The sequence below is a fragment of the Choristoneura fumiferana genome, chromosome 18, assembly GCF_025370935.1.
Source record: "Choristoneura fumiferana chromosome 18, NRCan_CFum_1, whole genome shotgun sequence".
NCBI lineage: Eukaryota > Metazoa > Arthropoda > Insecta > Lepidoptera > Tortricidae > Choristoneura > Choristoneura fumiferana.
Window position 1 is genome coordinate 6,439,237 of NC_133489.1, and position 27,007 is coordinate 6,466,243.

The following is a 27,007-nucleotide window of genomic DNA, read 5'->3' on the forward strand; positions in this document are numbered from 1 at the left end:
ATTTGATATGTGTTATAGGACTGGGCAGTACACATCTGCAGTATGCATCTGGATCACTGGGCTACACTTATCACTGATTGGCTTCCATGCGGTCACCGGAGCAGAGGCACCTAGGAGGAGATGGTGGGACGATTTAGACCGGCGAGGTTTAACCAAAAGTAGAGACGAATGAAAAACATTACAAGCTAAATAAAAATGTGATCACCTGACAAATAAAGTTTCTGTTTTCCCTTCATCGAGTCTCTAATGTTTCTGCCGTATCCTTGGGCTGACATCACCGCCATTCCAGCAGTCAGCACCAATATTTCACAGTAGCTGGACATTTAGCTGCATATTAATTTCTTTTCACTGTTGCTGACGTCGTCTTCACACGCTAGTGATCCCATTTATTCTGGAAAATTATAGACTCAATAGGGAAAACGGCCAATTGCAAATGGGACTCGTGCACCTAGAGTTCTGTAGTCACGAACAAAAATACAATATACTTACACCACAAAATCGACTCACAGTTCATCGGTTTTATTATAGTACATTTGTTGATTTGCAACATTTGTTTTTTCTATTATCATTCCAAGTTTGAAGTTTGTATGTTAAACCTTACAGAGATACAATGAGAAGAAATTTTTAATTTTATTTTATTTTTAAGTGACTAATAAATCTATCACTACCTCCACGATCTCAGTAAATGGCTTTGGTAGACAAAAAGCCGTTCCGTTCTCTGTACAACGAAGTCATACAATAAGGGCTCCTATTTTCCTTTTGAGATACGAAACCTTATAAATGAAAAGAGAATTCCTTCCAAATCACAAAGCTTGGTCGTCATTGTCTTCTCGCCTACATAAGCACACTTGGCACAGGAAACATAAATATTATGAACCAGCCAATAGGTGTGTCAGATTTTTGGCTTACAAAATTATTGCAATAAAATAAAGTAATATGAGAAGGTTCTTTGATTGCAAGTTATAAAATCTAAAAATAGGTACAATCAAAAGCCTGATGTATAATTTTGACGAAAATAACGTTTGAACTAGTTTGCTTTAACGTCTCAATTTCGCATACAAAATCTGTCACTTGATTGCGATCGCGAGGATGCAGGGCAGCCTCTGGTGTGCCCGTGGATGAAGAATGCCTGGCTTTAATTATTGTTTTACTAGACTTTACTCACAACTTCGCAAGCGAAATCCAATAGATCCGATATTTGAATTAAAATTCCGGGATTTTACTAAATTTTTATGGAAATTACCAAAAATGACATTGTAGATTTCATGAACATTGCACATAAAATATCCATGCCCTTGGGAATATCGGGATAAAAAGTAGCCTCTGTGTTATTCCAGACATTCAGCTTTCTAATTATAATCCAAATCCGTCCAGCTGTTTTGGCATGGAGAAGTAACAAACACACACACGCGATATTTGTTCCTGTGTATTTGACGTGTAGTTTAAATGTGAATGAAGGTAGGTACGAATACTCGTACCCACCCTATAGTAAATTACTTGCAGCAAAGCATTTCGAATTTATAATAGTTTTAAAAATACGTAAAACACCACAAAATTATTCACGGCAACTTTTTAAATTCTAAATAAATTTTACAACTTGCCCTAACATACGTACCATAATAAATTAGTCGTAGTCAAAATTGCACCTTCAGCTGATTTGATTTAAAGATAGTTTCTAAAAACTCTCAAATTAACATAGACTATCGATACGCAGCGAAGTCTATGACCTAAAAATCTCGTTCTACGCGTCACGGAAACATCTTGGCAAAAGTTTTCAGCGCGAGTGTTTATTATTTCTGGCATACTTAATGAACAATCTGTTTGATTTAACTAGTTCGGTAAGTGGTTCAATGGAATCGGTTGAAAATTAGACATGATTCACATTCGTTTATTATTTGTTATCAATGAAAATTTCAGTTGATAACAATGCGTTGTAAAATAAAAAAAAAACAGTCACACAAATAAAATGATACAACAATCGCACATTTTTTTTTATTCGACTGGATGGCAAACGAGCAAGTGGGTCTCCTGATGGTAAGAGATTACCACCGCCCATAGACACCTGCAACACCAGGGGGATTGCAGATGCGTTGCCAACCTAGAGGCCAAAGATAGAATACCTCAAGTGCCAGTAATTTCACCGGTTGTCTTACTCTCCACGCCGAAACACAACAGTGCAAGCACTGCTGCTCCACGGCAGGATTAGCGAAAATATAATAAAATAATAGTTATTTTGGGATTATCATCATTGTTTCCAGATAGCGAAGGAACACCACACCCTCCGGCCAAAAGTCAGAATGCAGGATCAGACACACATCAGTAAGATTAGGAATATAAGAGAACAACTGATTCGCTATGTCTGTCAAAAATACATATTTATAGGCACAAAACGTTTGAAATTTTGCATCGAGAATCAAGATCTTCGGTAGAATCACACTACACCTAAATAAATATCGACGAAAACTGAAAGCGCTCCTTTAACTGTTTTTAGTATCCAAATAACGCCTCTTTACTGAGTACCACAGAAAAATAACAACACAAAATTTAACAAACTCTAAAAGTGAAGTCAGCACGAGCCAGCAATATCATATCAATAAACCATGCAAACGAAATTTAGACACCTTTATATTAATCGAAAGCAGACCAAATGTTAGTGCGTAATATGCCAATAATTATGAATAATTATTGTCTGAAATTCTAACCTGTTTACCGAGACGTAGGTACGTCGACATTTGGCTAGACGTCAGCTCGAGGTCATCGCCTCATAGCATCTACATTATCGTGTTAAGTACAGTCAGGAAAGTTTAGATGTAGGAATTCAATCCCTTGGAGGGCAAAGTGCGGTGGCTTGGACACGTGGATAGGTTAGGAGAGGATCGAACCATGAAAAGAGCGTACATGGGACGACCAAGTGGATGAACCGGTTAGTCGGTCCAGTTACCACTGGAAGGACGAGGTCCAGAGAGACTTTTAGGATCTCGGGGTCAAAGGCTGGCAAGAGCTGGCCCAAGATCGTAAAGTGTGGTGTTGTCTGGTGGTCTGGCCAAGACCCACTTCAGGTTACTGCGCCCAGATAGTAAGTAAGTAGAACTATTTAGTTCCCCTGTGCTATTCCACACGAAAACATGGTTAAACGAAGGGTTTTATTTTTGCCATTTTGACTACTGAACCCTAAAAACACGGCGACATTGATTGGCGAAGAGCTGGCAATTTTTTTTTACTTAATCTTCATTTGTCTGTTGTTTCTGTGTTTTCGACTCAGTTGAAATTTAAGAAAGGTGCAGAAGTATTTGGGTTTGAATTATCAAGTGGTCAAGATAAATCATCCTCCTGCAAACGATGCCAAAAGCTTAACAATACTGTCTGTGACTGTATGTGCGCGCGCGCAGCCATAGCGGCCGCGTCGCGCTGGCGCACCGCCAGATCTGCAATAAAGCGGATTACTTACGAAATTCACTATTGCCTGGATTAATTAGACTTATATCAATTGGGTTATTTGCACTATTGAAGATTACTATTGCAAGAGTTGCACTGTGTGTCACAAAATTAAACTGCATTTTTTCAGTAGACATAGCCACGCAAATTAGCTCGTTGAAGTGGCCATATAGAACAGCGGACAGGATGGCCGGCCGTTGGGGCCGAAATGTTCTCGAATAGAGACCGCGGATCGGTAAGCCCAGTATAAGGCGTAGCACTGGACGGATGACCTGGTTAAAGCCGCGGGTTCAAGGTGGTTGCAGGCCGCTTCTAACCAAAGCGACTGGAGATATAAGGTAAGGAGGTATGGGGAACGTCAATGTCCAACAGCCGACGTGCTACGGCTGATATTTGATAAATTATCGTTGTCTAAGTATTCATATTTTCCTTTACACCAATATTGACAATAAGAAATTTGAAATTAACAAATTGGGTTTCAGGAACTATGCAGTTATTTTTGACGGAGCGTATTCTAAAAACCGTAGGTACGTGCACATTTATTCAGTTCACCCCGTTGCAGGTTTTTCAATCCCGTCGAAGTGTCGTCAAATCCGTTCATTTTTTATTACATTAAAAATCGATAGGGTAAAATCGTGATAGATGCCCCAGAAATATAGGTGACTCAACTGTGATTACTATAGTTTGGCAAATGAATAGCACGCTATTTTATTTATCTATCCAGATTCTCCAGCTACCACTAAATAGGCTGTGTTTGCATATGCATATCTCTGTGCAAATTCATGACGAAAGCCATGTGCAGCCAAAGTTTTTGCAGGGTAGATACCCTGTTTCTCGGCAAGTCATCTGTAAAAAAGTAATTTATATCGATAAGGCAACTAACTATCTTCAAATGGAAAACATGTCCCAAAATAACAGGTCCACAAAAACCGCTACTCTGTAAATATCCATCAGTTTGTTAAGTTTTATTAATTTGTAGATACAGAACCAAAGTGGGTATCTGCGTATAAAATACTTAATTAAAAAAAAATGTGGAATGTGTCTCGAGTTTATAATGTAACGCAAATTTCAGCTTTCTTCAGTCAGCCAGGGCGTTTATGTTTATTTATAAAGATATGCCCATCGTGAACGAGCGAAACAGTCTCTAGCCACATTGGACAATAAAACACAGACGATAGCCTGTTGCTCATTGGCCGAGCGCCAACGCTCTGCCTGTGGTTGGATTTTCATAACAATATCGAGTGGTATGAAAATCAACGCCGTAAATTTTGTGGTCACACAATGTCTGGAGATTGGCAGTAGGCTAGGCACGAATGACGACGGTCAAAATATTTCTACAACTGTTGTAAGGTAAAAGTACTAGTGCTTGACATGCTAATCCCTGATAGACGACAGCTGATGAGAGAGAGAAACATTAATTTACATATAATCGATACACAAGAAAAAAAAACATATAAAAAATAAAATAAATAAATAAATATCACGGGACAATTCATACCAATTGACCTAGCCCCAAAGTAAGCTTAGCAAAGCTTGTGTTATGGGTACTAAGCAACGGATAAATAAAATTGTATAGATAGATACATACTTAAATACATATTAAACACCCAAGACCCGAGAACAAACGTACGTATTTTTCATACAAATATCTTCTCCGACACGGGAATCGAACCCGGGACCTCAAGTAGTCAGGTTCTCTAACCACTAGGCCATCTGGTCTGGTCGTCTGGTCTGTTTGGATATCGAATAGTAATTGGGCCCTACTTAGCTTCATGTTCTGGCAAACCACAACGCTAGTTTTCAGTGGAATACAAAACACAAAATCATATATCTACATTGTGGCGAACAAACTGAAAGCGTGTATCGCAACATTTGATTCAAAAATTTGACCAGAATTTGATAAGGCTGTTAGAATAATTACCAACAATTTCAATAATTCTCGATAAAACAAACTTTAAATAATGACTAAAGGTTAAGTGGAAACAAAGCTGGCTCTTTGTAAATCTCTTTACGGTAAAAATATGCTTTCTAAAATAGAAATTACAAAAATACCATAACTAAAAACGAATATATTAGTCACTATTTGCTAAATGACTAGTACCTTTTAATATGAGCTCTCGATATTTTTGGATGCATCGAAACTAATATTAAAACTAGCGTTTACCCGCGGCTTCAATAAATCATTAATACAGTTGAATTCTGAACTGAAAATTTTAATTAGACCGTGGTCTTTGGTTAAATTATTTCAAAACGTGTTTTTAAATAATTAGTGGATTCCAGATGTCCAGCTTATTACCAATTTCACGATAAGTATTTTATGATACTTAAATAAAGATTAAAAGGTTTAACGGAAAATACAATAGGAGATTTTTGGTTTTAAAATTTCCTTAAGGCGGCTGCTCACGTTAGCTCATGGTAAAAGTCTCGTCAGATGGCGTTAAAAATCAGACTGTCGAATTTTCGTGATGTTTTTTTGTAATTTTTAGAATATCCGTAGAATACTAATAGTTGAGTTTATTATTTGCGAAAACAATTTAGAATTGCCGATTTTTTGAGACTACAGTCGAACGGAAATAGTGTGCCAATTCTGAGATTTCAGGGCTCAAATTTAGGTGTCAGGTACAGCCTTATACGGACACTAGGAGCTCACGCACACATGCAAATAGACAGCGCCAACTAGTGAAAAATTATTGCATCACTTTTCTAGGCTTTCGGAAGGCTTTCGGCGTAAGCTACTACAAAATATTCATATATTTTTTTTCGGGTCACGAATATTTGTATCAACTGTACTTTTGCCCTTAAAATGTTCAAATATCTAGATAATATGAGTGTTTCATATGCGACGATATAGAATTAGATGAATCGTGTTAGAGTCCCAGGAATCTAATCTTATGTGATTTTTGGCTTTGGACTTGGAGATTGTCGAGTATGATATTGTGCTCAAGTTGGTAACCACATATGATGCTCTTGTGACATACATACTTTGATAATCATGCATTACATGCGAGTGTTACTCCTATTTCTTCGAATATTGGAGACGAAATCTTTCCGTGTTTTATTCTACCTACCAGTCTTGATTGCAGTTATCTTTTGAGTTGAAGGTTGCGATAATTCTTTGTATTGTATGTATACCGAGGTACAGAAATGGTCATTTTGGAAAGCTGAAGAACGGAAGGCCGTAATGCTGTATAAGTGTGTCAACTACCCTGATGCGTAAAACAGTTCATGTGTAGTGGTACATAGTAGGCTGGAAAGGAAACAGCCTCGTTGAAGCTATCGGTATGTAGAATCCTGCTGGAAACGACGTTTCATATTTTGAATCTTTATTTATACGTGGATAATACTATCATCATCATCACCATCATCATTATCGTGGTCTGGTTGTTTATATATATCTAGAGGGTCTTTTTCCTTATAAGCTTTAGAATTTCCGTGTAATTTTTCAAGACAGGTACTGCTGTGTCCTTAAAAGGGCAGACCTAACGCTTTACGACGGTGCTGGTGGGCATCGTACGGTAGTAAGCGAGGACCTCTGGGGAGCTAGTACAGTCTCCATGTTTTCAATTGTCGTTTTGTGTCGTGGGTGTGCCAGATAATAAAAATTCTTAGATATAGTTGTGAATTTCCAGGTGTAGAGCTTTATTGTGCTAGCTGCTCGAGGAAGACCTGAATGCGTTCAAGCGTGTTGCTGCTGGATGCAAGTTAATACTATAAAAATGTTGCAAGTATTACGCTTGCGTTATATTAGCGATTAGATTACGCTTGAATCATTCCAAGTACATTTTTTGTTAGATCCGAAGGAATTTGTTTTGGAGTTTTCGACGGTAAATTCAGAACTTTACTTCCTATATATTTATTTGTATTTAGTATGAATAATGAGAATACAGGCTACATGTAGGCATCTACATGTTTCTACGATAAATAAAGAACATTCTGACTCCAAAGCAAATCGGATCTCGTTTTGAACGGTATGCCCAGTATTTCAACCAAGTGGTAGAAATTCGTTCAAGAATTCCCACAAATTGCAAGAAATACCGAGATTACATCTGAATATATTTATACTTACAAGAGATACTTACCTATTTACTCAATTGATGATTAGCTGCTTGACGACGACCGGAGTCTTTCAGTGCTCACCCTACACGCGTATGAGCAAAATTCCTTCTTGATGCGAACCGATTGCGGTTTAGGAACTAATCTTATGAACTTTTTTTTCCTCCCGACCCGTGGTCCAACTACTATGTCCAACTGGTTGCACCACGGGGAAGCAAGTTTACTCATCGTCAACCGGTTGCACCACGGAGAAGCAAAATCAGTAGTCCAATTCTGGAAAGTATGTTTATCCATGGTCCTACTGGGTGGGTCCAATTAGTTCAACTAGTTGAACTACCACTTGAACTCTGTGGAATCGGGGTTCGGACTGTTGGTTTCACTGTATTCAGAATAAACTACATAGTTGTTGGGTTTCATGCGACTTTTAATTTTATAAAAATGCAGTAATGATAGTACCTATTCTGATACACATGACCCAAGGTAATTTTACTTCCCCATGGTGCAAATGGTTCAACATAGCAATTGTTCATATGCCCTTTGGACAATAGCCCTTCAGTTGTACCACGGGTCACAGCAATTAGTTGCAGAAAAAAAAGTAGTCTGAGAATTGAACCATCCTGGGTAAGTTTAGGTTCCCGTGGTGCAACCAGATAGCAGTTGGACCACGGGTCGGGAGGGATTTTTCCCTTTGTGCAGGACGGTAGCTATAGCCACGCAGCGATTTTCCCTCGCTCGTGCCTAAAATATCACATTTTTCAAAATACTACATTACTTATATTATACTTCGCGAGTTCGCATATTGTTGTATTTTCGTTATTATTTTTGTGCGTTTAGAGAATAAATATTTATTTCTATTTCTATATTTCTATTTCTTATTACATTATTCATTAAAATTCCCACTATACCAGATGTCCAAAATAAGATATTCCAAAAAAAAACACTTTCTTGTGTAATCTTCGATTTTGTAATGTGGCGCATGGTATTTTAGGCACGAGCGCCCTCTTTCTGGTATAGCTTGGATTATTCGAAACAGATGCAAGGTCGTGCTCCTACTACAGTCTCCTACTGGTAGGAGCACGAACACAATATTATACTAATTCTCCTATTAGTAGGAGCATGAATACCTGTATGTACTGATTTTCCTACTGAAAACCAGATGTATGGAATAGTATCATTTAGTCTAAAAAAACTAAAACACAGGTGGTCTAAGAAGCAATAGGTCATGCAGCCTATCAGTATAACGCAAAAGTATTCTGAAATGTAAAATTTAGCAATATGCGGAATAAAATTATGAACAGATAGAGATGAACCTGAAATAGGATTTATATTCTCAGAGTATGTAACCAATGTGGTTGATCAATGAAATGACATTGGTCTAAAGAAATTGTAAACTTAGTACACTGTCATTATAAGATATTGACAATTTAGAAAGTGGTTCATTGTTCGAATTGGTCTCTGGTCACAGTGAGAAGTGGTCAATTTAGTGAGAAGACGTTATGAAAATCATCATCATCATCATGATCATCTCAGCAGTAGGACGTTCACTGTTGGACAGAGGGCTCCAACCATAACCTCCAGTTGCTTCGGTTGGCAGCGGCCCCCACCGTGGACCCACGGCTTTAACCAAATCATCCGTCCATCTCGTTGGTGGACGTCCTACGCTGCGCTTGCCGATCCGCGGTCTCCACTCGAGTACAATACAATACAATACAATAACTCTTTATTGCACACCAAAAAACAGTAAACAGTACAGAGAACACAAGTATATACATAGAGATTTTCTAAGGTAAGCAATAGGCGGCCTTATCGCTTCAGAGCGATCTCTTCCAGGCAACCTTTACAAGGAACAGAAATAAGGAATACATTTTAGCAGTACGAGTACTTTTCGGCCCCAACGGCAATCCTATACTTTGCGGAGGTTCACAATATCAATGAACTGAATCAATTGCTTTGCTCACCCGTGACTTTATAATAGCTACGTTTATGCATGAAATGTGTGTTCATGCAGTTCCTCCACCTGCACACTGTCGGAATACGCACAAATCATCAAACACATCTATCACCACCACCACACTACACTGACGCGTTTCGAACTCGACCAGATCTCATCTTTAGAGCAACACAAACGTTCACCATACTACCAGATGTTAGAAATAGTAAAAGATATAAAGATATTATTATAAAGGTCGTGGGTGAGCAAAGTAAATATTTCAGTTCACCTATAGGTACAAAAATATATTATGTAGTACTTACTGTACAGTCACCACCATAAGCGTGGAAGCTGTCTAGGTGCTGAAGAATATCTGAACATGATTATATTTTTATTGTGCATTACGTAAATGCGTGTTCCGATAATTTTTAAATGTTTAGACAGCTCCGCTATGTGTTGTGGCGTCAGTACGAATATATCACGAAATAGAAGTATGCAAATCACGTAAACGATATCTTGAGCATGAAAGAATAAAACAAAGATAATTATAACATTTTTAATAATAGGGAGACTATTTTACAAGGTCCTAAAATTACCCTTACCTACTCACCCATAAAGTAGAGGCAGCATCCAAAATAGATCTTGTATACTTAGCGTAGTTCTTAGCAGCAGTAAAAAAAAAAAACAAAGTAGTTGAGATGGCTGTTCTACTTTTGTCATTGATAATTCCTATATCATATAACTTAGATTGAGAAGTGAGTGAGAAAAACTGCAATCCCCTAAAGAAATTAAGTCTTAGAAAAATAATGTCTATTGTCTGCTGCAGTGTGGATGTCGTCGCTCGATCGTGGGATTTACAGCTAATAATTAATTAACTTAATTTTTGACTATCTTTTACACAGTAAGAGTTAGGATTCTAGTGTCTTGGAGAAATTAACTTCGTTTGACTATAGTGCCCCCTCAAAGTTAACAATCAAAAATAACACGGTGTATAATATCTTTATAGTGCAGACATTTACAGCTTATAGTTTTACCAAGTGTCTAGGTATGCTTCATCGTAATCAGTCGTAAGTCTATTCATGGTAAAAGTTGTATCTTTATTTTATATTAAGCCAGGCAATTAAAATATCGAGTAAGACTTCTTATTAGTTTATTAAAATAAATCGCTAAGGAAGCTGTGTTACAAAAACGGAATATTTTCTTAGAAGGAAGAGTGGCGCCATCTGCGGCCAAATATTAAAACTTGAACCTGCGTTCATAGAGTATGCTACATAAAACCTTTAAAGTTAATATTTCAACACTCCCACTTAATTTTACAAGGTTATATGTAATCTACGTACACCCTCACTGTACAAAAACTAAAAAGATCAACTTAAAACCATTGAGACACCAATACAAAGGCTAACTTATCCCTATGTATATAGTTCAATCCAACTTACTTATGACATACTAACAAAACTTAAAACAGCACTCTGTCTATAATCTGCCTAAATTTACAAAAAGGCAGAGCCTTAGTAAGAAAATCTGCCAATTGAGATGAACTTTCAACATATTTAATACTTATTATATTACTTTCAACTTTTTCTCTTATGAAATTGTATCTGACATCAATGTGCTTACTTCTCTTGTGAAAAACTGGATTATGAATCAATTTAATTGCACTCTGATTATCAATATTTAAAGTTACAGATATTTGAGGCTCATTAATGTCTAGCAAAAATTGCCTAAGCCACAATATTTCCTTAGCTGCATCGCCAGCAGCCATATATTCTGACTCTGTAGTGGACAGTGCCACGGTGTTCTGCTTTCTACTACACCATGTAACAGGCCCACCATTCATAAGAAATATGTATCCAGTATTCGACCTTCTGGTGTCCACATCTCCGGCAAAATCAGAATCTGAATACCCTACCAGCTCACTATCACCATAGTACCGAATTGACTTTTCTTTTGTATTAATTAAATACCTTATAATTCGCTTTAGAGCATTGACATGTGCAACACCAGGGTTGTTGACATACCTACTCACAAGGTTAACTGCATAAGATATATCAGGTCTAGATACAGATGACAAAAACAATAAGGCTCCCACTGCCTCCCTATATGGGAACTTATTACACTCAACAATTTCATTTTTTTTCAACTGTACACTAACATCTGCAGGTGTAGTACAACCCTTAGCATCTGTCATATTAAATTTCTTAATTATGCTCTCTATGTACCGCTTTTGACTGATAGTCACACATCCTTGCTTTTGACTTATCTCCATGCCAATAAAACAATTACAATCTAACACTTTTATTTCAAATTTCTGTCTTAAGTCATTTAAAATGATGGATAAAATATTTCTACTCTTTGAGATTAATAATCCATCATCAACATAGATAATTAGCAATACTTTGATATTATCAAAATATCCTACAAATACACAATTGTCAGATTGGCATGGTTTGAACCCATATGTAGTTAAAAAAGAACAAAACTTTTTATTCCAGCATCTAGAACTCTGTTTAAGCCCATATAATGATTTGTTCAACTTACATACTTTAGATGACTCAACCTGAACACCTTCTGGTACCTCCATGTAGATCTCCTCTGACAGCTCGCCATACAGGAAAGCGGTCTTCACATCAAACTGCTGCATCTGGAGGTCATTTTTAGCTGCTACACTTAATAATAATCTGATAGAATCATACCGACAAGTAGGAGAGAATGTTTCTGTGTAATCAATGTCCTTTACTTGTGTGAATCCTCGAGCACATAATCTTGCTTTGTACCTTTGTACTTCTTTACTCTCTTTCACACAAAACACCCATTTACATGTAATAGGCTTCTTTTCTGTTCTATCAGTTATTGTCCAGGTATTATTATTCTCATGAGACTGAAGCTCATCTTCAATGGCTTTCTTCCATTCCCGACAATTTGTACCAGTAATTGCGTCTTCATATGTTTTTGGTATCTCGATTTCAATAAAATTTGCTTCCAAATTTCTATTATGCCTGGGTCGAAGCGTCATATTGCTTCTGAGCTCATCTTCAAGTGAAAAATATCTAGTAGGGTGATATGTTTCATCAATATCATTGACAACACTCTGCATACTGTCATCAGATGATGTTTCTTGCGCATTGTCTGTTTGTGAAGTGTCATTTTGCGATACAGATAATATTCCTTGTTCTTGTTCATTTTCGTTTACCTTTATTTCATCATCATTTACTTTTATCTGTGCAAAATTTTCTCTTCGTTCTAGGATACAATTTTCATCAAACTTTACATCTCTGGATATAGTTATTTTTCTTGTAGTTTGATCATACATTCTATAGTTTTCTTGGTCATATCCGACCAACAACATCTTCACACTTTTCTTATCTAACTTCTTTCTTTTTTCTTTTGCGATGTGTACATAGCCCACAGAGCCAAAAATTCTCACATGCTGTAGACTTGGTTTTTCTCCATACCAGAGCTCATATGGAGAAACATCAGGTGTCTGGCTGGATGATGTTCTATTTAATAGGTACACTGCGCAGTGTACAGCTTCTGCCCACAAATTCAAGGCAACATCTTTAGCATAGAGCATAGACCTGGCACTTTCCATTATGGTCCTTAATTCTCTCTCGGCCCGGCCATTCTGTTGGGGTGTGTAAGGGGCTGTACACTCATGCTTTATTCCTCGATCATCCAGATATTTCTTAAATTCATTATTCACATACTCACGACCATTATCTGTGTGAAGAGTGCGCACGTCATGCAAGAACTTGTTGTTTACAATTGCATTATATTTTATGAAACAATCAAGCACTTCACTTTTCTGTTTCATGAAGTAAATATGGCGATAACTTGTTGCTCCATCTTTGAAAAGAACAAAATATCTCATTCCTGACACAGACAGTTCCTCTATAGGGCCACAGACATCACTATAAACAATATCTCCAGGCTGAGATGGGCCCCTATGGGATGTCTTGAACGGTAGCCTTGCTTGCTTGCCATATTGACAGGCTTCACAAACAAAAGTATCACTTCCAGTCACTACCACAGGAATAGCACCATTCTTACTCATGTTTTGAATTTCTTTTATATTCACATGACCTAGTCTCTCATGCCACACTTTAATGTTTGAATGCACTACATTACAACTTTCTTGCTTCACAATTTTAATGTCCAACTCATACAGATTGTTCTCTTTTAACTGGGCGCACATCACAACTAAATTGTCTTTCATTAAAACTGCACTTTGATTATTCTTCACTATTATGTACCCTCTTCTGGTAGCTGCTCCTTCAGAAAATAGATTTCTCCTCAGATCAGGCACATAAAGTACATCTTTTAATATACTTTGCTCCCACTGTCCCTTAACCAGTTTGCTTATAAAATAGAACCTTTGCCACATACTTGAACATCTTGTTTATTTCCCAATTTGACAGTTCTATTTGCATCTCCACTTTGATACTCAATGAGCTCGCAGAAAAATTCTCGCTTGTATGTCATATGCATTGAGGCTCCGCTATCCAATATCCATACATTCTCTCCATGCGATGGAGAAGAACTATTCTCAGCACTAAATGCTAACATGTCTGGCTGCTCTTGGTTCTTGCGAACAGATTTCTTTGGTGCTTTGCAGTCTCTTGCAAAGTGACCCCTTTTATTACAATTGTAACATATAAAGCGATGACTTGAGTTGACTTGATTTGTATTTCCTTTAGCTTTCACATGTTTCACATTGCTTTTACTAGTCACAAGAGCCATCTCACTGCTTGTATCTTTAACAAGACTCGCCTCCTCATCAATCAACCTTGACGTCAAGTTCTGAATAGTCTGACTGGCTGGGTTAAGTGACAACCAAGCCTGTCGAAGCGAACGATATGATGATGGCAATGTACTCAATATTTTCGTTATTATTGCAGTGTCACTAAGTTCTTCACCAGATTCTCGTAATTGTTTTGCTAAGCTTTCCACTTTCGAGACATGTTGTGCCATCGTGTCACTTGAACTATAACAATATTGATAGAATTTTTCGTGCACCATCATCTTGTTAAATTCCGACTTGTGTTCATAAATTGCTTCTAATTTGGTCATTACTTCTTTCGCTGTTTCACAATTTTCTATCAGAGAAATCTGATTGAGATCCATCGATGAGGTTAAAATAAACATAGCCAACCCATCTTTCTTATTCCATGATAGTAACTGGTCGGCATTTTCAGGTTTTAATTCATTTATATCTATGCCTTTCGCTCGTAAAGCACACTTAACCTGAAACTTCCACTGCTTGAAGTTACGACCATCAAATTTTTCAATTTTCATCGAGTTTGCAACCTCCATTTTTAATTTCGCCGGACGGCTGCCGGTCTCGTGAATAACTTTGAAAAAACTCTGCTCTTTACTCTTTTTACGCAGTGAATACTAATATTTCACGTATCCTGGGCCATAACCTATTAAGCCAGGCAATTAAAATATCGAGTAAGACTTCTTATTAGTTTATTAAAATAAATCGCTAAGGAAGCTGTGTTACAAAAACGGAATATTTTCTTAGAAGGAAGAGTGGCGCATCTGCGGCCAAATATTTAAAACTTGAACCTGCGTTCATAGAGTATGCTACATAAAACCTTAAAGTTAATATTTCTTTACTTTATAACAATAGATTTCTTAAAAACAAAAAAATAATTATATTCACGATTCGATACTACATGTTGTCTTTAGTGGTTTACTTATATTTTTGTGACAACCTATATATTCCTCAATTTAATCCGCAAGATCTTGTAAAATCAAAAAATATTGAAAGTCATAAATAATCAAATCATATAGGTAACGAACAATTGACACCTCACTGACGTCACGCCCAAACTGAAAGAGACGTATATATTATTTGACAATATGGTACTGTTTTCGATGATTGTCATTTTTTGAAATAAGAACGGTGGTTTAATCAATCTGTAAAGGTATTTAGTACTTATGTAGCAAGAGGTGTAAGTAACTGTTGAATCTTCGGCTCCTATCCATGAGACTACCGGGCCCAATTGCATAATAGGTAAAGTACAAGCTAAGAGTATTGGTGAATTTTAATACAAAATCGCTAATACTATTAGCTTTGTACTTTGTTATGTATTACGTACTTGTCTCAGAAAATAATTTGAAGTCCATTATGAATCTGAAAAGTTAAATATATTTAGTGAGCAAAAACAGTAAAAGGAAAGACAAACGAAGGAACAAAATAAAACTCATTTATAATTTTAAGTTTATCTTTTTTCCATACATTTAGGAGATAATTCTTAATAAACCGGCCAAGAAAAAAAGTCATTTGATCAAAAACCTAAACCTGCTCCGCCAAAATAATATCTTCACTGCTGCGGATCGAGCGAGTGAAGCGAGCGAGATCGATGTAGGTGGAGCGGATGCGACTCTGTTGGGTCAGGTTGAAGGGCAAGGGCGGCGAGTGAGGCGGCAGCCCGGCCTCGACCTTCGTTTGGAGTTTTTTTTATTCAGACTTTTATCATAGAGAGAGAGAGAGAGAGAGAGAGAGAGATCATAGAGTTGACTTTGCGAGTTCGTTTCGTCACTGACGCGTAACAGAGGGATTTTGCTAAACAAGTGTAGTGAAATGAAACCGACCGACTGCGAGTTTGATTCGCGCACAAAGGGTTGCGCACCATCTATACAATATTCATTGGACATTAGCAAAAAAAGGCAAAAAAAAACACGTTTGTTTTATGGGAGCCCTCTTTAAATATTTATTTTATTCTGTTTTTAGTATTTGTTGTTATAGAGGCCGCATAATCTGTGAATATTTCAACTGTCTAACTCTCACGGTTCTTGAGATACAGCCTGGTGACAGCCGGACGGACAAACGACCAACGAAGTCTTAGTAATAGGGTTTTGGGTACCGAACCATAAAATCGAGTTGACCTTTTATCTTATTTTGTAATTTCACTAAACTGGTGGAGGTTTATAACTTATTAATAAGAGTAACGTTACCTACTGTATGACTGACTGACGGATAATGCACAGCTTACTCGACTGGAGATATAATTGACGGGTCCCCTTCGTAATCCATAATATCGTTTGTCCTAAACTCAAATGCCATAACACTTTTGCCATAAACACTTTTGACATATCCTATTTTTGCCTTAATGATTTTTTGTCCTAATAATCATAAGCCATAATATTACATGTCCTAATACTCTACATCCCTAATATGTTTTGTACTAATATAGTAAGACATAAAACTTACGAGTAATAATATTAAAATCCATAATATTAATTGTCATAACAGAGCACTTGTAGGTAAACAGCGACTTGCGAGCCAGAAAAGTATATTACGTTACAACTGAGTTCCCAACAGTGACGAATCGGTACCAGAAAAGTAAGTTAGGTTAGGTTAGAACTGCGACTCCTACAGAAACGAACCGCAGCCAGAAAAATAGGTTAGGTTAGAACTGCGACCCCTACAAAAAAGAACAGCAGTCAGAAAAGTATTTTATTTAAAATTATTTATAAAGTGGCCTTTTTTTAGTGTATTATTATTTACTACTATTATATGCAATTTCCCGGGATAAAAACTATCCTATGGCCTTTTCTGGGACTCAAACTATCTATGTAGGTACCGAATTTTATCTAAATTGGTTCAGCGGTTTTGAAGTGATGGGGTAACAAACAAACAAACAGACTTACAAACTTTCGCATTTATTATATTAGTGGTAAGGGGGATGATTCAACGGTGTGTGAAGTTTCCAAACCAGTTTAGTACAAAAGTGATTATGTCAACCAATATTTGGACATGTGAGTATAAGGACATAATATGTTAATTAGTACTTACGAAATTAGTGCAAATAAGCATTAGGATATTCAATATTAGGAAAAAAATTATGGAATGACATTATGGCAAAATATCATTATGACATAAGTTGTTATGGATTCCAATATAGATCCAAAATTGTCATTCCACACCGCAGTGCTGGAGCCTGGAGTTTATATTTGGCAACAGAGAGCCAAATATAATAATATTAGGACTACGTAGTTTACAGCAGGTGGTGCATCAACAGTAGTTCAGATTATTTAAGCTCAACAAAATTACATCACACACACACACACACACACACCTTAAACTTTGACTTCATAAGAATTTTATTTACCCAATAAGTGACCCTCACGCTAATAAGACAAATGTAATGACGTCACTTGTCACAATTGGTTAAACCGTTGAGTAGTTACGAGCGAACATAGGAACATACGTACATACTTAAATATATACACACAGGTCCAAAACATAACCTTCGCTTCAGTTAGGGTAAAAAGGTACGTGGTAACAGAGTAGTTCGACCTACTAATATGGCCATTCAAGAAGGATCATGGTTTCGAATCCAGTCTCGCATCTCTTTTTTTTTTTATATTCAATTGCTGTTCCCAATCTTCACTAATTCTCCGTTTTAACTGTTGTAGATAGTAAGTAACGTCTGTTGTGCAGACTTGTTTATATAGTTATATTTTTTCTTTATGTATTGCCTAGTTAGTTACTCGAAATAAACACTGTTGTCAATGAACATCTTTTTGCTAACTCATATCTTACAAATCAGTTATTTAATTCTCTTCCAGCACTTTCCACCAAATATTACAACAGAAACTATCAGCCCAAAAAAATCTCATTCTTATGAAGAGTTAGTACCAAGCGCTATATAGCCACGTTACGGAATCGTAACGAGGGTGAATAGAGCGGGCGACCAGCGACCGGACTGCGTGGCGCTTGGTTGGAGGCATTGGTTAGCGGTCGTGTAATTGACGCTTGGCTGTGCGTGCGTCGATTCGTGCGCTAGTATGAAGTCGATCTACTGCATATTACTTGTATTGTGATGATAATGTGAAATTACTTATTTGTGACAAAAAGAAGCAAAGCAGGTCTTACCTTCTAAGTGATCCACTGGAGTCCAATTAGATGATTTTTAGTAAAAATTAGTCTAATTCCTGAAATTAGTTTTTTAAATTAGAAATGACTACTAAGTAGGTTTACATACACTAGTTATCTCTATCTGAACTCAAATTATACACTTTGTCACAATCACAATCACGTTGAAGAGTCCCTGTGAATTCGTGTCATTTACATGTCAAATAGCGTCCCTTTTCTTTGAAATCAATCAAGCAGCGTTGTTGTGATACATATAGGTACCTACGCAAAACATAGACATAACACTGCTAAAAATTTCTTTCGGCTTTGTTGTTATGCAGGTATAAAACGCTCTTATCAAATAACTAGCTGTTACCCGTGACTCATCATCATCATCATCATCGTCATCATAAACATCACATCATCACCATCATCTGCAATACCCCTGGTGTTGCAGATGTTTATGAGCGGTGGTGATCTCTTACTGACTCTTACCATCAAGAGACCCACTTGCTCGTTTGCCATCCATTCGAATAAAAAAACCATTATCGTCGTCACCATCTTCATCTCATCATCATCATCATCGTCGTTGTAGTCGTCGTCATCATTATCATTATCACATCATCATGATCATCATCATTATCATCGTTATCATCATCATCTCATCATTATCATCATCATTTTTTGTATTGTACTTTTAAATACAAGCTTTTTTGCTGACTGAAGTTTTTTTGACTGTACTTGCATTGTCATCCAAATTAGTACATTTTTGTACCAAATTTCAAGTCGATGCCATTTACCGTTGAGGAGTTCCGTCCTGACGATCGAGACGTCTGGCTGGTGGCTGGACCACTTGGGTGACACTACCAAATTATTGTATTGTCACAAGATTTACTGAGTAAGTATGCCGAATTTCAAGTCTATCCAACTGAAAGTGGGTCAAATTCAACTTGCAAAGTTTGAACCGCACATACATATACATTGCAAGTTAAATAAAGCTTGCAAAATAATAAATGAAAAATACTGACTGAATGTGTGTGTGTGTGTGTGTGTGTGTGTGCGTGATTCGATGACAGACAGCGCACCACCTATAACTAGCTACTGGCTGGAATCAATACCAATAGGTATATACAAAATATAACAAGTTTTTGTATTTTGTTTGCTAACTGCACATTTTGTTTCGTTGACTGAACCTACTTACATTGTCATCCAAACTAGGTACGTCTGTGTACCACGTTTCAAGTCGATACCACTAAATGTTGAAGAGTTACATCATGCGGAGATAACTGTGACCGGGCCAACACAATTTCATTACCAGATTATTGTATTATCACGAAACATACATATCATCATCATCATCAGCCATAGGACGTCCACTGTTGGACATAGGCCTCTCCCATAGACCTCCCGTTCCCTCGGTTGTAAGCGGCTTGCATCCACCTTGAAACTTAACATACAATAAGAGAATGAGAAACATATATATAATTATATGTATATTATATATGATTCCAAGAAACAAAATAATTAAAAATTGCTCGATGGCTTGCAAATTCAATAAGTTTTGGTAAAAATTTAATTTACAATACAAGCTTTTTTTTGATAACTGCCCTTTTTGTTGACTGTACTTTAATTTTCACCCAAACTACATTTGCATACCAAATTTCAAGTCGATGCCTATAACTATTGAGGAGTTCCGACCTGTGGAGACGATCCTGGCCGGACTACCAGGATGTTACTACCAGATTATTGTATTGTCAGATTATCACGTAATCTACATAAGTATATCGATTGTCAATCCAACTACTGGAAGTTGGTCAAATTTAACTTGCAAGATTTGATTACAGACAGACAGACAGATAGACAGACAACGGGACAGGTGAAAGTAAATAAAATCTTGAAAAAAAAACCATGACACATTACATCTTACATAAATAATAAGTTTTTGGTAAAAAACATTTTTAGTACATTTGCTGACTGTACGTTTGTTACTGTTACCTGTACTTGCATTGTCACTACATTTGCATGGGTTTTAGGTGTTTAATATGTATTTAAGTATGTATCTATCTATATAATTATATTTATCCGTTGTTTAGTACCCATTACACAAGCTTTGCTAAGCTTACTTTGGGACTAGGTCAATTGGTGTGAATTGTCCCGTGATATTTATTATTAGCGTTTACCCGCGGCTTCGCACGCGTAAATCAATAGATACAGCAGTTGAATTGAAATTCCGGGATTTTATTAAATTCTCGTGGGAATTCCCTAAAATTACATCGTGGTTTTCACTGACGTTAAATTAAACCAACCATGCCAAATTTCATGACTCTAAACCCAGCGGTTGTTATTTCAAGATTTTATCCCTATCCCGTAAGAATATCAGGATAAAAGGAGCCTATGTGTTATTCCAAATGTCCAGCTATGTACATACCAAATTTCATGTCTCTAAGCCTAGCGGTTATTAATTCGAGATTTTATTCCTATCCCGTGGGAATATCGGGATAAAAAGTATTCAATATCCAAGTTGTTTTTATCCAGGTTATAAACTATTTTTGTACCAAATTTCATCCAAATCTGCGTAGCCGTTTCAGCGTGAAGAAGTAACAAACATACTCACTCACAAACTCACTCACTTACAAACTTTCAAATTTATTTATCATTAGGATTATATATTTAATAGGTACTAAATTTCAAGTCGATGCCATTAACTGTTGAAGAGTTCCGTCCTGCGGAGACGATGCTAGCCGGACTACCAGGATGCCACTACCAGATTATTGTATTGTCACTCAATTTACATAAAGTATGCCAAATCTCAAGACAATCCGGCTACTGGAAGTTGGTTGAATTTAACTTGCAAGGTTTGAACCACACATACATACATACATACATACATACATACATTGCAAGTTAAATAAAGCTTGCAAAAATACTGACTGAATGTGTGTGTGTGTGTGTGTGTGTGATTCGATGACAGACAGCGCACCACCTATAACTAGCTACTGGCTGGAATCAATACTAATAAGTATACAAAATGTAACAAGATTTTGTATTTTGTTTGCTGACTGCACATTTTGTTTCGCTGACTGAACCTACTTACATTGTCATCCAAACTGGGTACGTCTCTGTACCACGTTTCAAATCGATACCACTAAATGTTGAACCACTAAATTTAATAAGGTTTGGTAAAAATTTCATTTTTAATCACAGTTTTTTTTTTTATAACTGTCCTTTTTGTTGACAGTACTTGCATTGTCACACAAAAAACATTTGCATACCAAATTTCAAGTCGATGCTATTAACCGTTGAAGAGTTCCGTCCTGCGGAGACGATCCTGGTCGGACTACCAGGATGTCACTACCAGATTATTGTATTGTCACGCAAATTACATAATCATTCCAAATTTCAAGTCAATCTGACTACTGGAAGTTGGTCAAATTATACTTGCAAGATTTGACTACAGACAGACAGACAGATAGACAGACAACGGGACAGGTGAAACTAAATAAAAGCTTGTAAAAAGCTTGTTATAAAAAAATACACACTTCATCCGAAAATCCTATACCTATAATGTTAATTGCTATGATCATGGTTTACCGGTATTATAAAAATCTTACAAAGCGTAGGTACACTTTTAGTAAAAAAACACTCAATTTTATAGTATTAAAAAATGTGTTGCGACTATACCTGTGTCAGATTTCACAGCATATCCTATGCTGTAAGGATTATATTGTAGTCCTTTTAGCGCCTTAGATATTTCCTTCCTCCAGACAATAAACTTGTTTGTTTTTTGGAAAACTGTGGCTCTGTCCATTGGAGGTCAATTTTGCCATTGTCTTGTAGGTTTTACCGTTGTACGGTAAAAAAAATCTAGGAAACGAAATATGAGACAGCGCCATTCTTCTACATTAAAATTATTGAACTGAAGACGACAATAAATTTAAAAATTACTGACATACAAATAAATGTGACTAGTGGTGATAGTCTGGATGACATTTCCATGACATTATATTTTTAATTATCTAACCAGCCAGTACTTCATTCTAAGTTTCTTTAAAACCTCTTTCATTCAGCCTATTTTGTTATGATTGCTAGACGAATATTACAACCGATATAACCTAATGCTTTCGTTGTTAGTGTCTTTTTTAGCGACTTTTTTTCTTTTTTAGTACAATTTTTTTTAGGGAACGTGCCAACGGAACCCTATTGGTGAGACTCCGCTGTCTGTCTGTCCGTCCATCTGTTACATCCCAGCCTCCTCTCAGAACAAGAGGGCTTGGGCCATAGTTCCCACGCGGGCCCAGTGCGGATTGGGAACTTCACTTCACACGCTTTTGCAGGTGGTAGGACCTTGTGCAAGGTCCGCCCGGATTGCTACCACCACCTTGCTCGCTAATCCTGCCGTGAAGCAGCAGTGCTTGCACTGTTGTGTTTCGGCGTGGAGAGTAAGACAGCCGGTGAAATTACTGGCACTTGAGGTATCCCATCTTAGGCCTCTAGGTTGGCAACGCATCTGCAATTCCCCTGGTTTGCAAATGTTTATGGGCGGTGGTGATCTCTTACCATCAGGAGACCCACATGCTCGTTTGCCATCCAGTCGTATAAAAAAAAAACGCACCATTGAATTGCTTCGCAGGTTTGTGCAGGTTTCCTCACGAAAGCAGTGCAGGGTTCCGACTGTTACAGGGCTCTATCTCTTGAGTCGTAATAGTCAGACACTTGAAATTTTCACAGATTATGTATTACAAATACTAAAAACAGAATAAAATAATTATTTAAAGGGGGCTCCCATACACCAAATGACTCGCATTTGGCCGGTTTTTTTGTGATAGGGTACCAAGGAATTCCAAAAAATATATTACTTATATGACCGCGGCATGGCGCTAGCGTCTACGCAAAATGTATGCAAAATATTTAGTTACATTTTACAACACGTGTGATATTTTGCCCGAGAACTATGAAAGTTTATCTAAGTTCAGGACTGCCAATGAAAGTAAATAACGCTAGGCTAGGTATTTTATCCTAACACCCGGTTTTTACTTACATACAGCCAAACCATTCAAATTTTGACCCGCTAAGTGAAATTGTAACAAACAAATTACACTACGCTTTTGTTGCGATACGCCATTATTTTACAAGCTTTTTATTAATTAATAATAAGTATAGAACATTCTTGTTTTGTTGACCCAAATGGTGGAACCGATGCAGATGTCGAAGCGCGCATAAACAGGGCTCGTGCCGCATATGCACAACTCAAACCGGTCTGGACGTCCCACGTAATAACACGGCGCACAAAAATCAGAGTTTTCAACTCAAATGTCAAATCGGTTCTCCTGTACGGGTGTGAGACCTGGCTCGTCAAGAAAGCAATCACCAGTAAACTCCAGGTTTTTGTGAACAAGTGTTTGCGTCGCATATTAGGAGTTTATTGGCCACGAACCATTACAAACACTAGACTGTGGGAGTTGACGAGCCAGAAGCCAATTGATAAGGAGATCCTATTGAGGAAGTGGCGCTGGATCGGACACGTGTTGCGGAGAACCGATGCTCATCTCGCCAAGCAAGCGCTGGAGTGGCAAGCTGCTGGTAGTAGGAGGCCAGGCCGACCCCGAATCACCTGGAGACGATCGGTTGAGAAGGAGATCTCCCTAATTGGGTACCATTGGCGAGACCTAGAAGCCACAGCACAGGACCGTGACGCATGGAAGTCCCTACTGCGAGCCCTATGTCCCTGCTGAGGGACTACAGGAATTCATCATCATCATCATCATCATAGAACATTCTTGAAGGCATCTAGTTGTTCAAGCAAGTTTTCATGTGGTAGAGCCTTACTGTAACCACTTGCTGACTGCAGTACAAATGGGCCGGCTCGACCGGAGTAGTACCAACCTCCATCTGAATACCGGCGTGAAATAGTACCTTTGCCCAACTCCCCTCCCCCTTTTATCCTGCCCCCATACCGCCCAATTTAGCCCCCCCCCTCCTCCCTTTTAGGCCGGCAACGCACCCGCAGTCCTAATAATGCTGTAGGTGACCAAGGGCGGCGGTGATCACTTACCATTAGGTGACCCGCATGCTAGTTTGCCAGCTATTTGATAAAAAGAGTAGATTGATGACCTCAAGAAAAAACATTACTTTCTTTGGTTTGACCTGACTTAAAAATACTGAATTTCATGGTTAATTGCACTTTATCGAAATGCTATTACTTATTCTTTGTAAATAAACATAAAAAAGTAAAAAAAAAAGAAAAAGAATCATTATGCGTCATCGAGTTTCGAACTCCTTCTCTTACTACATACTTCTAAGAATTGGTACCACTGAGCCAAACTAGGTGGTCACGTGACCGCCCGAAATAGTCAATACCTTTTTACAACAGATTATATTTGACATTAGCTACTCACACCACAGTAAAATGGATCAAAATTTACTGCATCATACTGAAATTTAGGTATTATAGATCCTCTCCATTTTGTGATTTGCGACAACAATATGCCCATAACTAACTATCCTCAAAAAATCGCGTCGAAATAACGTCTGTGGAAGAAATATTGATGTACCAAAGTTTGTATGGAAGACGACGCACCTTAATAAAATTAGACTTAATTTTTTAATTACTTCGTAAACAAGCTAAAAATAAAGTAAAAAAATTAAAGGGTTTATACAAGAAACGTGTGTTTTCAGTTTTTTAGGCTAGATATTAGCCGTTTAACCCTCGCTAAAAGACTAGCTATTTTTGAATTGTAACCTTTATGTTTATTTTAATTATGTTTTATAAAAGTTCGATAATACAATATAGTGACTGTCTGATGTGTGGTTTATTCGTTTTTGTGCAAAATTAATAAAGCAATCTACGAACCACAAACCTCAATGAAGCAAACTGTGATAAAGCGCTCGCCAAATCCACACCGTATAATCACCATGTTTACCTATTGTATTTTACACTAAAAATCATACTAAGTATTTACCACTATTTAAAAGGTTTATAGTAGGCTTAAAATTATTCACACTAGTCTAGCTTCTTATTATTTAATTACACAACATACGAAGTCCTCTGAATGAGGGCTATCGCGTATGAATTCGCCGCTAGAGGCGCTAGTGTAGCGTGAGGTCTCCGAAATGTCAAATCTCATAGTTTTTGAGTGAGCTACGCGGGTATATTTTTAATTAGAATAATTTTGTGAATATTTTGTAATATCTGAAATTAATTATGGCAAATATGCGTTCCGGGGCAATGAATGTCTGTGTTTGAGACAGTTTTGTCTTTCGGAAACCTTTGTCCTCCCTTTTTTCGAACAAAATTGGGACTATGCAACACTGTGGCATGCTCGATATTTTATGGTACGGTTTTAAGGTGTATTAAATATGATTTTAATCTAAACTTTGTTTTCACGCCCGTAATAACAGACTTTAAAAGCCATACTTAAAAACCTCACGCAACAGTGCGCCATCTAGTGAGACAAAAAACGATAGCCCTCATTTCCCGCGAATGAACCAAACTGACAGCTAAGCTATTTTTTTTTTGCTACGGCGCATGGCAAGAGTCTGAAGCGCTATTCAGCTCCAATAGGGCGACAGCCGAAGAGGATGAGAATTTAAAATTGTTCTTTATTCAAAATACTTGCACCTATAGTGCTTACATTTTGGTGATATGTTTTTAAACTTGTAATAAAATGTAACTCTCGTAGTTGTTTGTTCGGGTGGAATTAATATTTCAACTTAAATTTGAAGTGGATATCTTCAACCGATTGAGCTGAAATTTTGCATGCATGTGTAAATCCGATGACAATGCAATATTATTATGACGTAGAGCTGATATCTGATGATGAAGTTAGATGTTGGCCATAGGAACTCTGTAATAAAACGACACGACTGCATCGATTTTAGTCTCATATGATTCGTCTTGACGACTACCTACTTTGGTAACCAGGGGCAAAAAGTAGGTACCGCCAGCAAAAAAGCTTGTAATAGATTTTTTTACAAAAAATGATTAAGTACTGAACTATTTGTTTTTAAAACATTGTGCGGAGGTGCGGAACCCTTCATGCGCGAGTCGCTCGCACTCGCACTTGACCGATTTTATGTGCTTGACAAGCGTTTGCATACTTTGATCGATGTTCAAAGCGTACCGACTCAAAAGCGCGAACACACGTTTGATCAAAAAAATATTTACTTACAAGCATGTTATGACAAATTACTTAACCCAAATAAACTGCATAAATATTCCAGGATAATTTGAAGATACTGCAAGTATAATTCTGTGCGTATTGTTTAGTGACTAGTTCTACGGCAATCACCAATCAGCCTACAGATTATATAGGATTAGGCATCCACTGTTTACCTAAATTGATATAATTCGTGGTTAGCACAAATCCTGAGTAATGGTTAATGTGATTTTGAATCACTTGTAACCTACTTACAACCGTACTTACTACTATACCGTAGGCGACAGGTTAGCAACCTGTCACTATTGTCAGTACCTACCGCTTTTGTCAAACTTAATACCTAAAATTGCTAAAAGTGGGTCCGAAGCCGTAACGTTTCGCGTGCTCTGCCTACCCCATTTGGGAATTCAGGCGTGATGTTTGTGTATCGTCTTGAAACACTTCCAATACTGAGTGCTTATTTATTAATGCGTTCGTTGCCAGCTGTCAAACTCGAGACTTGTCCGAGTGCCGCAAACGGTCATGTGCAAAATTGAGTCGCTATCCTCTTAGGAGAGTCTCTACCTT

General features: G+C 37.4%; 1 long non-coding RNA gene across 1 annotated transcript; it reads right to left on the bottom strand.

Annotated features, from left to right (window-relative positions):
- Nucleotides 1-15,218: 15,218 nt before the first annotated feature.
- On the bottom strand, nt 15,219-24,868 carry LOC141437763 (uncharacterized). The gene is made up of 2 exons (XR_012452419.1): nt 18,306-24,868; nt 15,219-15,557 (listed from the first exon to the last, which is right to left on the bottom strand). It is a non-coding gene; the product is annotated as an uncharacterized lncRNA (long non-coding RNA).
- Nucleotides 24,869-27,007: the final 2,139 nt, after the last annotated feature.